This window comes from Engystomops pustulosus, chromosome 2, assembly GCF_040894005.1.
Source record: "Engystomops pustulosus chromosome 2, aEngPut4.maternal, whole genome shotgun sequence".
Classification (NCBI taxonomy): Eukaryota; Metazoa; Chordata; class Amphibia; order Anura; family Leptodactylidae; genus Engystomops; species Engystomops pustulosus.
In genome coordinates this window covers 52,117,134-52,126,862 of record NC_092412.1, presented here as the reverse complement: position 1 = coordinate 52,126,862, position 9,729 = coordinate 52,117,134, and the positions used below count along the sequence as shown (strand labels likewise).

The 9,729-nt window shown below is 40.3% G+C and overlaps 1 long non-coding RNA gene across 1 annotated transcript in view; it reads right to left on the bottom strand.

The window, feature by feature from the left end:
* The window catches only part of LOC140117669 (uncharacterized), a 54,539-nt gene that overhangs the window by 8,938 nt on the left and 35,872 nt on the right, over positions 1-9,729 (bottom strand). The gene's annotated exons all lie outside the window — the stretch shown is intronic.

Below are 9,729 nucleotides of genomic sequence, written 5' to 3'. Positions count from 1 at the left end.
AAAGGATTGTACAGATGCAGAGACTTGTTGTGCCAATGTTGTAAACTTACCTGCTTCCTGAGAAACACAGCGCAAATCAGTTCCACAGTCAATAGGATTTCATTCAAAATAAATGAACTACTCACGTGCAACCGCAAGGAAGTTATTTCCTCTTGCTCCTGCAGAAAACAACATATAGGGAGGACCATTACACAGCCAAAAACAAGAATAGCCAAACCTAAGGAATATTAAGAAAGGTTCTATCATCCACCCCTTGTCTCAACATTTTAGAGATAAACATCATGAAAACCCATTAGAGTTGAAATTTTGCACTATACAATGCTCCAAAAGTGACTGGTGGGAGGAGATTTTATTGGAGTGGAGTATAGGATGATTTTTGAACTAGGATCGCTTGACCCGATAGGCTTAAATGCGTAAACGGAAGTCTTCAGATTCCTTTAGTAGGTGAGGCGTCCCAGGTGACAACACACGTGGGCTCTTACCTTTCTTACCTGAACTTCCTCACCCTCATATATATATCAGGTACATATAGGTATCATACTGTTTGGGCATACTAGGGGGGTGAGATAGGGGGCAGGGCAAGGGGTGTGGTTTGGCATGGCTAAAAAACCACGGACATCTGGATTTTTGTAAGTAGGGGTCTGTACTTAAACCTTAAGCTACAATAACCAGCTATAACAGTTATCAAAGGAGTCTGACAATCCAACATTTTTAAAATACAATAGTCTCAGAGACCGAAAAAATTTTGTCTATACTGTTCCGACTTACATACAAATTTAACTTAAGAACAAACCTACAGAATCTATGTTGTATGTAACCCTGGGCTTCAAACGTATATACAATACAATACATATATAAGTATGAAATACATACAGCATTGTACCATATAGTATAAAATACATACAGCATTGTCCATATAGTATAAAATACATACAGCGTGCCGATATATAGTATAAAATGCATACAGCGTGCCGCCATATAGTATCAAATACATACAACATGCCGCCATATAGTATAACATACATACAGCATGCCGCCATATAGTATAAAATACATACAGCATTGTACCATATAGTATAAAATACATACAGCATTGTCCATATAGTATAAAATACATACAGCGTGCCGATATATAGTATAAAATGCATACAGCGTGCCGCCATATAGTATCAAATACATACAACATGCCGCCATATAGTATAACATACATACAGCATGCCGCCATATAGTATAAAATACATACAGCATTGTACCATATAGTATAAAATACATACAGCATGCCACCACATAGTATAACATACATACAGCGTGCCGCCATATAGCTTAAAATACATACACGTATCACTTTATAGTATAAAATACATAGAGCGTGCCGCCATATAGTATAAAGTACATACAACATGTTGCGATATAGTATAACATACATACATATATCACTTTATACTATATGGTGGCACGCTGTATGTATTTTCTACTATAAAGTACATACAACATGCTGCCATATAGTATAAAATACATACACATATCACTTTATAGTACAAAATAGATACAGAGTGCCGCCATATCTTATAAAGTACATACAACATGCTGCCATATAGTATAAAATACATACAGCATGCCGCCATATAGTATAACATACATACAGTGTGCCACACATATTTACAATTAAATATATAGATACATATATAAGTATGAAATACATACAGCATGCCACCTTATAGTATAAAAGACATACAGCATTGTACCATATAGTATAAAATACATACAGCGTTCAGCCATATAGTATAAAAAACATACAGCATGCCGCCATATAGTATAACATACATACAGTGTGCCACACATATTTACAATTAAATACATAGATACATATATAAGTATGAAATACATACAGCATGCCACCTTATAGTATAAAAGACATACAGCATTGTACCATATAGTATAAAATACATACAGCGTTCAGCCATATAGTATAAAAAACATACAGCATGCTCCCATATAGTATAAAATACATATAGCATGCCGCCACATAGTATAACATACATACAGTGTGCTGCTATATAGTATAAAATACATACAGCATTGGACCATATAGTATAAAATACATACAGCATGCTGCCTTATGGTATAAGATACATACAGCGTGCTGCCATATAGTTTAAAAAACATACAGCATATCACCATATAGTATAAAATACATACAGTATGCCACCATATAGTATAAATACATACAGCGTGCCACCTTATAGTATAAAATACATACAGCATGCCCCCATATTGTATAAAATACATACAGCATGTTGCCATTTAGTATAAAATACATACAGCATGGATCTATAGAGCCAAAGATATGGAATCTAAAGTTACCTTCCACCTCAGCCTCTAAAAGTGACTAATATCAGGGTAATCCTCATCACTATTGAGCTTGTAGGTGATTTTTAATAGATATTTTGGTGAGATTTAACATAAAAGAGGAAATTCTAGAAAGGAAATCTCATTCATTTATGAGGGGGACACCTGGTGACAGTGTCCCTTTCATATAAAAAGTACAGTATAAAAAACGAAATATGGTGATATAAAAACATTGTAGACCTTTTATATGAAATTCCTATAAAATTGGAAGGTTATCCCACCATAGGTGACCCCGCTATGCCAGGCAGTGTCACATAGGGATAGACAGGCAGTGTACAATTAGTAAACCCACCTTAGCTAGTAGATAGGTAGGTACTTGCACTTATCACCAGGTCTTGGATTACTGACGGTTGAAACTTCAAACTGTATGTGACTCGGGTGTAGAAGGTCCCTCTCTGTGCACTGTACGGGGGTCTCACTTATGGATGAGGTCTTGTTTGTGCTTTCCAGGACTCGTCCTCTTCAATCTCTGAGAATCCAGAACTCTATTTAGAACTTTACAGGTTCTGGACCAAGTGTGATGTCATAGAATCTTATGTGATGTGTATAATGTCATGTGATGTGTATAATGCCATGTAATGTGTATAATGTCATGTGATGTGTGTAATGCCATGTAATGTGTATAATGCCATGTAATGTGTATAATGTCATGTGATGTGTGTAATGCCATGTAATGTGTATAATGTTATGTGATGTGTACAATGTTGTGCATATATTTATAGCCGCTACCACTCTAGTATAGACTGACATTAACAACAATTGGCCCCATGAACAGGATAGGTGATAAATGTATAATATCAGGGAGGCCGAGTACTGGGACCTCCCCCCAGTCATGAGAATGGGAGATGTGAGTTCTTCTGACTATTCCAACTGTTAATTTACAAAATAAAATCACTTTTTATTAAAAATTTGTATAATGTAAATTTGGAAGAAAACATTGTGAAATGTGCATGTTCGGTACTGAGGAGTCCATAATGAGCCTTAACATGGAAATAACAGGTCACCTTACAGTACAGTGAGTTATACAGTGACACCAGACCAATACTAGCCAAACAAATTCTATTCACCCACAGAAACAGTAAACTAAAAAAGCTATTTATTAGGTCTTTATTTTTCCCAAATATGGGACTTTTCAAAAATTAGTCCTGTTACACCTTTAATCCTCATTCACACAACCATATATATATATAGCAGTGAGGTATATGCACACATTGCAGCAGGTCAAGGGTGACATAGAGATCTGTTGTGCAAGGTCATGGTGCAGTCAGCACACCGTGTGCCACCGAACTGTGACTGAGCCCGTGACACAAAAGGTAAAGCCGGTCCAATTTTTGCCTGAATTGCAGAGCGTCCTACCAGCTCCTATGGCGCTAACCCAACCCATCACCACAAGGCAGAAACGGGAACGATTCATGTGCTCCTAGTCCTAGAGAATGAAGAGGGAAGGTGACTTCACATACCCATATCTAGGGCTCTATATCACCTACAAGATGCTGATGGTTTCATATTGAGAAGAATCTTATCTTTGAAATTAGTTACAGAAACAAAATAAAGACTCAGATATTGGAGTGATGGAGTGTTACATGTGTGATATATGCTCAGGTCATATATAATCAGATGTACAGTATCATGTCACTAGTCTGTCCGTGGACTGAGGTGTAAATAACAAGTACTTCAAGTTTGGGTCCAGGGTTCAGGTTCATCCTGCAGTATTGCTAGTAGCTCGGGGCGTCAATTATCTGGATTGGCTGCACAGCTGCTAATCCGGATATAAATGTTAGGGTCACGCGGGACACACCAGAACCCTGGACCCGAACTTTTGGTTTGAGTCTTCTCATCTCTAATACCAAGCGTTAAAATGTAAAGAACATGTCCCCTCACACTACAGTGAGCCAGTTATTACCATAGAAATACATTTAAGAAAAACCCTCCGCCAGTCTGCCACCTTCACCAAGTATTATAAATCTGGAGCAGTATAAGATTCAGTCTAGTCCAACTGTACACTGTCTATGGCTGTGTTCACATGTATGCAGGGCCGGCGCTATGGGTAGGCAAAGGTGGCAATTGCCCAGGGCCCCAGGGAGAAAGGGGAGAATCTCTTCTTTCAAATGAATCTTGAATTTTGTTTCTAGGTGCTATGGATCCAGAGATATTCAGGTTTAAAGTGAGGATATCAGGTGCCATTTTTATATATAAATATCTCCGTTTTTCTACATTTTAGAAACACAAATTTATATTCATATAAAAGAGGAGACTCTCTTCTTTCATAGGAAAAAAGAAGTTTCTATGAGTCACAGAGCCAGAGATACAGCCCCCTGAACTGTCTCCCCCATCTCCAGATTCTTAGCCATCAGGCTGCAGGGAGTATTAGCTGCACACAGGAGCTGCTGCACCTCACAGATAATGGAAATATTCACTTTATATGTTACTAGCACTACATTTTGAGAAGGGATTATATCAACTAATATTCATGTTTTTAACCCTTCTCTATGCAAATCTAAGAACACACTTTGGGCCACATGTATCAATCGTTTTTTTCTGTTGTTTTTGCGCCTTTTCATTCAGGCGCACCGTTTTTGTGCCATTTTTGCGACTAAATGCCAAACTAGCTGCGCAGCAAAAATAACCAGTTTTCCCTCATTTATCCTAGCAATCCAGATGTTTTGATGCGCCTAATGATATTCATCACTTGCGACTTTTCATTTAGGCGCAAAAACGGGCACAAAAACACTCCAGCCCGAAGGTGGCGTTATCTGAGAAGAAAGCACTGAGCCCCTTTGCAGAACAGCTCATTTCTAGCAGCAAAGCTTAGCCAGACACTGCAGACACTAGAACAGATCATACAGACATGAGATACTCTGCAGACACTAGTACAGATAATACAGTCATTAGATACTCTGCAGACAGGAGCTGCAGACTCTATTTACAGTTCATCAACTTCTATTTACAAAACATTCTGCAGAATCCTGAGCTCAAAGCAAGAGCAAGAGAGAAGAGAACGTTACAGAATGTTGCACATAGTACTGACAAGTGTCCCCCATGTAATTCTGCACAGTATCACCAGTGTGTCTGAGGGGGATACTGTGCAGAATTACAGGGGTGCAGCAGGAGATCAGCACTGGGGGATCCCCTCCAGGAGAAGCCACTGCTCAGGAGGTCACTGTGTGCAGGGTGTCACACACCTGGGTGCTGCTGTGAGTGTTATCTTCATTCTGGGCTGTGGGAGAAGCAGAGAGGAGCTTGTAGCAGGATCACATGTAAGTGCCCGAATCTAACATTACGCCTTAACTGCGCCAAAATTGCGCCTAAACAGTTTTTAAGTAAAGTAAATAAGAGGCAGAAAATTACCTTATCACAGATGGTTGTAGCTTGTGATAATTCTGGAAAACAGTGCGACAGAATTTAGGCGCAACTACTACTCTTAGGCGGACAAAAGTGATAAATGTGGCCCATTCTCTCTTATTCCCTTTTATTTTGTGATAGTTATTTTTTTGTTCGGAAAATTGACTGATACGATGAACATTCAATCCTCTTCGCTTAATGTGACTACACTACGCGACCAGAACATGTCCATAAAGCCATATGTAACACCAAAAGCACACACATGTCCTGGAATAAAGTTTTTATTTCTCACCATCCTCCAATATTTACACCTATGTTATGACGTTCTCACTCTCATTCTTATGAAGCGCGGAGGGTTCTGTTACTGTGCAGCTAATACAATGGCGCATATCTAAATGTGACTTATTATCTCATTAGAGAGGTTTATGGATATATAGTTATTTATTTGGGTAACCATTGTGTAAGGAACAGACAATGATACATCTGTGTGAATTTTCTGCAGTTCCCTTTGCTGCATATTTTGGTGAATATACACATGTGGGGTATGTATGCTCTCCTCACATCTTACTGTTTTAGGAAAGATTTTCTTTATATAAGTATTCTGGATTTGTACATATTTTAGAGGAAATTTTGAATGTTAATTGCCAAATGCATCGCCTGGTTGTCTGCTTTCAAAATTATATAGGTTTTATGGCGCCTTTACTTTTTATTCTGTTTTATTGATATATTTTGCAGGTTGTGACTGTCTAAAAATGTCTAGCTGAAAAGCAGATATCTAGTTATTACAGTTTTAGTGATATTATGTAGATTTATTTATGTGAACATATCAATAGGGCACATTTGTGAACTCTACAAATGTCCATGTTTGTATCAAATTTTTTGCCATCAAAGTCAAATTTTAAGTATTTTTAATAAAATGTTTCAATTTGAATCAAAATTGCATGAAGGCGCCTATGTCTATAAAATCTTTGATGCAATTTTGAAAATGGGGCAAGTGTCTGCTTTCAGAAAATATCGGTCCCTCTTCCCAATGGGCCTCACAAGTCTAATCGGCCTACCAGTAATTTTTTGGAGTGTGGGAGGAAACCAAAGGACCCGGAGGAAACCCACGCAGACACAGAGAGAACATACAAAATCTTTGCAGATGTTGACCAGCGCTGCAAGGCTGTAGTGCTAATCACAGAGCCACCATGCTGCCCATAAATCTCCCTATCATTTATCTATCTCCTATAAAATTCTCATATTACAGTTTGTTTTACCATACTAAAGGGAGCCTCTTACTGACTGTGACTGGTCATAAAATAGTTTTATTTTGGGGCCCCACTTTTAGTTTTGCCCAGGGCCCCACTTTGTCTAGAACCGGCCCTGCATGTATGCTGTATGTTGTATGCTGTATGCTCGCTATGTTCTGTCTTTTCCTCGTGTATGGAATGGTACGGTGCCTATTGTATAAGTATTTACAGGACCTTTGGAAGGATTTCCTGCCAGAAGTAGGGGACGTTGGGAGGAGGATATAGGACCTATAGAGGAAGTGTAAAGAAATCTTAGAGTACGCTCCCTCTCTCCTAGTGATGCTCACAGGCTCTTACAACTATACCTGCTCCACAGAGTCTATAGGACCCCCAAATATTTGTTTGTCATAGGAGGTAGGCCTGATGCCCCCCTCCCCCGTTGTCATGCTGAGGTGGCAGATTTGCTCCACATTATCTGGTCCTGCCCAAATTTGAAGGGTTTCTGGAAGGCGGTGGTGGATATCATTAATGATGTATATTGTGTACAGATTGCAGTTTCTCCCTTTGTTTGTGTGTTGGGTGGAGGACCTACCGACCACAGAGGAGGGGAAAATGGTAATGGCCCGTTTAATATATATACTGCGTAAACTAATTGCCCAACACTGGTTTGAACAGGTCTGCTTGTCCGATTCAGTATTTATTGATATTGACAAATATGGGGCCTTGAAGAAATTTGAGAAACTTTGGTTGCCTTGGATGGACTCTGTCTTAGCTTCTAGAGAGATAACCCGCTACTGACTTGGTCTCACGTGATTTTACATATTATGATTTACATAGGATGCCTGGGCCGGCCTCTGTGGTATCGTTGGGTCCTCCACAACGTTGGCATTTTAATCCTGGGGTGTGCATATTAAGAATTTTGTGAGCCCATGGACCTGATCTTTACTGATCTTGAATGAGGAACGCTGTGACAATGGACATATTGATCATTTTTGGATTTCATCTCTGTTGGGTTCGGGGTTCTTGTGTTTATGAATGTTTGTTTAGTCTCTAAAAACTAAAATATGCTAATCAGACAGAATGGTACGGTGCCACACGGCCATTGTTGGGACGTATATCCGGCTGTGTGGTACCATTCTGTGTGATTGGCACATTTTAGTTTTTAGAGACTAAACAAACATTCATAAACACAAGAACCCCGAAGCCAAGAGATGAAATCCAAAAATGATTTGACATGGATGTAGCTTCTATGATTCTGATGCCTTTTGAGGGTAAGTCACCAATGAATCCAATTATAGACCCCACGAAGGACTACTACACCCAGCATGTCAGTAACAGACCTCAGCAATGATTTGCACTATAGGAGAGTGACTTTAGTCGGGTCATACTGCTCCTTCCTGTAGATGGCGCTATAGGAGAGTGACATTAGTCTGGTCATACTGCTCTCTCCTGTAGGTGGCGCTATAGGAGAGTGACATTATAATCTTCAGGAGCTTGATATCCAGGAGATAGGGGTTGGAGCCAGAGGAGCCACTAACAAGGCACACTCCCACATTAGCCAAGAAAAATTCACAACCTTCAAAAGTGTAAGTGCTCTACTCTGTAAAGTATATCATTAAATGATAGTTCCAAAGAATCATGTCACCAAGTCCTTTTTAGATTGAAAATTGAAGATTTCCTTGGTTATTCCTCCTGCTCCTCTAGCCGTTCTCTGTACTGGATCGTACTGTAGACTCCGCTCCACTCTCGTGCCCGAGGTCTACTGGAGATCCTATACTGGGAATTTGCGGACAGACAGTGCGGATCACCAAGGCAAGGAGGAAAAAGAAAATTTATTTTTTATATACTCACAAAGATAGCATTAAAATCGCGCATATCAAAAATTAAAAAGATGTCAAACACCTCACCTGACCTCGCTTTCACCTTCTCAGGCTTCTTCTGGGGCAGGGTGTTTGACGTAATCTCCGGTGCTTAAACACAAAATTAGATGTACCGTATATACTCGTGTATAAGCCGAGTTTTTCAGCACAAAAAATGTGCTGAAAAACGTCCCTCGGCTTATACACGAGTCAATACTTGTAGAAAAATAGTTAAAAATGGACAAAAAAAAAAATAAACTTATATACTCACCCTCCGGGGGCCCCGATGCGCAGCGCTGCTCCCCCGATGTCATCGCGGCTCCTCTTCTGGCTTCCGGGCTCCTCTTCTTGCTTCAGCGCCCGTCTTCTGTCTTCTTTAACCACTGGAGAGAACAGTTGCGGCGCCCAACGCGGTGTTAAAGAAGACAGAAGACGGCGCGGAAGCAAGATGAGGAGCCGGGAAGCCAGAGGAGGAGCCGCGATGACATCGGGGGAGCAGCGCTGCACGTCGGGGCCACCGGAGGGTGAGTAAATCAGGTTTTTTTAAAAATTTCTGGGCTGACTGTATACTACTGGGGGCACGCTGTATACTACTGGGAGTACGCTGTATACTACTGGGGGCACGCTGTATACTACTGGGGGCACACTGTATACTACTGGGGGCACGCTGTATACTACTGGGGGCTTGCTGTATACTACTGGGGGCACACTGTATACTACTGGAGGCATGCTGTATACTACTGGGGGGCAGGTTGGGGTGGCTGTATACTACTGGGGGCATGCTGTATACTACTGGGTGCAGGCTGTATACTACTGGGAGTACGCTGTATACTACTGGGGGCACGCTGTATACTACTGGGGGCACGCTGTATACTACTGGGGGCACG